This window comes from Sinocyclocheilus anshuiensis, unplaced genomic scaffold, assembly GCF_001515605.1.
Source record: "Sinocyclocheilus anshuiensis isolate Anshui unplaced genomic scaffold, SAMN03320099.WGS_v1.1 scaffold1001, whole genome shotgun sequence".
NCBI lineage: Eukaryota > Metazoa > Chordata > Actinopteri > Cypriniformes > Cyprinidae > Sinocyclocheilus > Sinocyclocheilus anshuiensis.
Window position 1 is genome coordinate 45,699 of NW_015557116.1, and position 5,036 is coordinate 50,734.

General features: G+C 44.5%; 1 pseudogene; it reads left to right on the forward strand.

Moving 5' to 3' along the window:
- The first annotated feature begins 1,312 nt into the window (after positions 1 to 1,312).
- LOC107677736 (gastrula zinc finger protein XlCGF57.1-like) lies at positions 1,313 to 2,468 on the forward strand (annotated as a pseudogene).
- The last annotated feature ends 2,568 nt before the right edge of the window (positions 2,469 to 5,036 follow it).

The window sequence follows — 5,036 nt, forward strand, 5'->3', positions numbered from 1 at the left end:
AAGGCCTGCCCTGCTTACACGTCAAATGTCAGATACACACAGGGTTATGTTTAAAAGCACAGAAAAAACACGTTCACGTAATGTTGGTTATGTCTGTGAATGTGAACAACTGGGGAAGAATATCAGTATATTAGATCTGTGAAGCAGAGTCTCTTGGTCATGCTGACAACACACTACTAACGCAACTCAACCAGGCCTTAGACGGCAATTATTTAAATTTGGGATATTGTGAGGTGCACGTTCCCGAAGAAAATTTAGGACTACCACTGGGGCGTTTGAGGGAGTTTGGAAACCGTGCTTACTGAAATAGAGAATAACTTCTTTTTGAGTTCTTACACGTCAAATGTCAGATACACACAGGGTTATGTTTAAAAGCACAGAAAAAACACACGTTCACGTAATGTTGGTTATGTCTGTGAATGTGAACAACTGGGGAAGAATATCAGTATATTAGATCTGCGAAGCAGAGTCTCTTGGTCATGCTGACAACACACTACTAACGCAACTCAACCAGGCCTTAGACGGCAATTATTTAAATTTGGGATATTGTGAGGTGCACGTTCCCGAAGAAAATTTAGGACTACCACTGGGGCGTTTGAGGGAGTTTGGAAACCGTGCTTACTGAAATAGAGAATAACTTCTTTTTGAGTGACTGTCTGCTTTGTAACAAACAGCAACATTACACATTAAACAAAGTTGAAAGTGTAAAAAGCATGTAAGGACCTCTTTATACATAAATGGTGTTACATATGTTGGCTATTTGTATCATTGTTTTGTTCTGCTGTTCTCTCTTGCTTCTGTGAATGCATTGTTTTCAGGTTTGGTTAATCTGGGAATTGTAATATTCCACCAGTCAGTGACGTTTTAACCACCGTGATGGGTCATTTCAAAGTTATAAACATCTGCTGCTTCCTCCCCTGACAAAAAGTTTTTTTGTTTTTTGTTTTTTTAATCATTACATGTAATTACTATGTGATGTATTTTTAGTTTGATGGTTGAGTTTCTTTGTTTCTTTATTTTTTGCATCTTAACCCCTAGAAGATGTAGTAAAAGGGTGATTGAGATAAGTCTTTATTTAAATAGAAGGTTTAAATGCCAGCTTGATAGTTTCTGAGACACGTCCTAAAGAAAGAAAGTTAGCACTATTGAGAAGGGGTTCTCAGATTACACGTAACACCTCTCATTTGCTTAATGGGCATAGGATCTAGTTGTATGTTGGTTTCGACACTTTACATGTCTGAATGTTTTACTGTCTGATGCTTTGTGCCATTAAATTGGGGTTAATTTTTATTTGTCTTTTTTTGCCTTAGACATGATGGTGCTGAAAGAGGAGAGTCAAGAACTGAATGAAATGGAAGAGAAAGATCATCATTTCATAACTGGAGAAAAATCTTTTAGTTGCTCACAGACTGAAAAGACTTCAAGAAAAAAGGCTCAAACGATAGAAAGTAGTAGTTATTTCTCCTGTCAACAGTGTGGAAAGTGTTTCAGTCAAAAAGCAGGTATTAAAAGACACATGAAAGTTCACACAGGAGAGAAGCCTTATGCCTGCCATCAGTGTGGAAAGCATTTCAGTCAAAAAGTAACTCTTAAAGCACACGTTAGAATTCACAATGGAGAGAAGCCTTACACGTGTCATCAGTGTGGAAAGAGTTTCACTCAACTTGGAAACCTTGGAGTCCACATGAGTGTTCACACTGGAGAGAAGCCTTACACCTGCCAACAGTGTGGAAGAAGTTTCAACCGGAAAGGAAATCTAAGTTGCCATATGAGAATTCACTATGGAGAGCAGCCTTACACATATGATCAGTGTGGAGATAGTTTTGATCAACATGACATCCTTGAAGTCCACATGAGAACTCGTAGAGAGAAACCCTACATATGCTTACAAATGCCAACAGTGTGGAAGAAGTTTCAATCAGAAAAGAAACCTTAATTGCCATATGACAATTCACACTGGAGAGATAATTTTCACCTGCCAACAGTGTGGAACAAGTTTCACTCAAGAAGGAAGCTTTAACAGACACATGAGAATTCACAATGTAGTGCAGCCTTACACATGCTCTCAGTGTGGAAAGAGTTTTGATCGACATGAAAACCTTAAAGTCCATATGAGAACTCATAGAGAGAAACCCTACACATGTTCTGAGTGTGGAAAGAATTTCCGTCAAAAACGGCACTTTGAAGACCACATGAGAATTCACTCTGGAGAGCAACCCTACACATGCCCTCAGTGCGGAAAGAGTTTCAATTACAAACAACACTTTGAAGACCACATAAGAACTCACACTGGAAAGAAGCCTTTCACATGCCAACAATGTGGAAAAAGTTACAACCGAAAAGGAAGCCTTAACAGGCACATGCAAACTCACACTGGAGAGAAGCCTCAGTCTCAGAAGCACATGAGACCACATGTGGTCACTGTGGAAAGAGTTTCAGATATAAAGCAGCCCTTAAGTCCCACATGAGTTTTCACATATGAGAGAACTGTATTTTATGTCATTAGTGTGGAATTGTGGCGTTTCACAGACAGGAAACATCTTAGGAATCATGTAACACCAGAGAGAAGCCTTTCTTGTGCCATCACTGTGGAAAGACAATCTTGAGGTTCACAGAAGCCAACAATGTGGAAGAAGTTTTAACCGAAAAGGAACCCTAAACAGGCACATGAGAACTCACACAGGAGAGAAGCCGTTTACATGTGGTCACTGTGGAAAGAGTTTCAGATATAAAGCAGCCCTTAAGTACCACATGAGTTTTCACATATGAAAGAACTGTATTTTATGTCATCAGTGTGGAATTGTGGAAAGTTTCACGGATGGGAAACATTTTAGGAATCATGTAATGGCAGAGAGAAGCCTTTCCTGTGCTATCACTGTGGAAAGACTTGCAGAAACAAGGCAATCTTGTTCAAAATACCTGATCAGCGGATTTAGGCCTTGTTTACACCTGGGTTTAAAATGTGTTTTGGTTGATCAGATCACAAATACTCCGTATCACCGCCTCTTGTCCACTTTCGACCACTTCTGTCCCCATTTTTTTCAAGGGGAGGGCCAATGGGTGGGTAAATGCATGGGATTTTTCAGATATTCTGATCAAATGCTATAAAATACATTCTCACAATATACATATAAACGCAAAATGAGACAATGGAAAAAGATAAGGAGAGCAGCAGCATTAATTTCTACTCTGATAGCTGCAAAACCACACCAAACGCTGTGGTTGCATGTTAGAATTGAGGATTGGTGGAGAACATTATGCTTGGTAGGTTTGATTAATATGTAAATATGTGCTGCATGTTTTCCTTTCGTTAACAAAATTAATGTGATAAAACGTACTCGGTTACTAACGTAACATCGGTTCCCTGAGATACGGGAACGAGTACTGCATAGCTTGACGCTTATGGGGAAAACTCCTTTTTTACAGATAACTGAAGCCTTTTTCAATAACACTGAGTAACTGCACGGCCATTGGTTCGTGCAGTGAAATAAAATTAAAAAAAACCAATGGCGAGATAGCGGAGCTGTACGAGCCTATGGCCACGAAACCCGCCAGAGCCCTACAGAATGGGCGGGGCCATCAGGCTATATTAGCCTAGCCGGCCGCTGCACAGATGTCTGCTATGGACACACCGCTAGACCACGAGATAGTATTTAAGACACTCTCAGGGAGGTTTGTAGGTTCCCATTGAGAGCCCATAGGTGCAGAGCCCACAGCTCGGGTTGGGGGTGCCAAATCATCCTGTTTGCCTGGAGGTCCTTGGCGACTGGAAGCAGTTGCAAAGCTTGAGCGCTTAGGCAAGAAGTTTTGCATCGCCTGGGATGACTTCTGCACGGCGGTGAAGTGCTCTGCAAAGCCCTCGACAAGCCCTCTTGATCTTGAGTCAGGTTTAGCCATAAGGTGCTCCAACACCACTAGACTGGCCATTGACCTGTCGATGGCCTGTACTGTTGTCTTTGTGGCTCGTAGGGCCAGGTCTGTCACGCTGCGCAGCTCTTTGAAAGCCGTGGGGTCAGGTCTGGACTCGTCCATGCAGCGGAGTTTGGCCTGAAAAGACCTGGAGTACGGCCATAGAGTGAAGCCCAGAGGCCGCCTGGTCAGCCGAGGAGTAGACACGTCCAGCGAGGGCCAAAGTAGTCCTACACGGCTTGGATGGGTGGGAGACCTTAGCCTTCCATCCGATGGCAGTGGGCGGGCAGAGGTGCGCGGCCACTGACTCATCCAGCGGAGGCAGCTTCTTGTAGCCCTTCTCTTCAGCGCCGTTGACGAAGGTGAGGGCAGATGAAGCAGACGTGCGGAGGCAAACTGAGTAGGGAGCATGCCACGATCTTGCGAGTTTCTCATGGACCTCCAGGAAGAATGAAGAGGCTTGCTGAAGAGGGGCCTAGCGGTGCCCCGGTAGGAACCATTCGTCCAGACGACTGCGAGCGGGCTCCTTTGGTGTAGACCACTCCAAACCCAGCTCCTCGACCGATTTAGAGAGGACACGGAAAAGCTCGGCATCCATCCCTGTTTTGGCATCGCTGGGATCTGTAGAGGGCAAGGGGGCGGTGTCGATCGTTGAGCCCAACAACTCCTCTGCGTCTGAGGCTGCTAGAGACATGCTGTGATCAAGTCACTCGTGCTAGCAGAGGGACACTGGTCTGGGTGAGAAAAGAAGATGGGAAAGTCATCTCTGTTTGGCGAGAGTGAGACACGCGTGGCTTGAGCCGGCATGAGCTCACTCGCAGCTGGTCGCTGAGTCCCTCTGCCCCACTATTTTTTCCTCACAGGCTCCTGGGAAGAATAAAACGGGAGGGCGCGAAGGGCGGGGTCGCGCTCTGAAAAGAAAGCGATCCGAACACGCAGAGAGGTTAGACTCGTGTTCTCACACTGAGAAAACTTCATCTCGGTGAGAGCAGCTTCCGTGTGGGACTTACCCAGACAAAAAATGAACTCTGAGTGGCTGTCGTCAGCGTGCAGGGAATTCCTGCACGAGGCGCAATGATGGCGCAGCATTTGCAACAACGCCGTGAAAATTACCCTTTTAGGCTCAC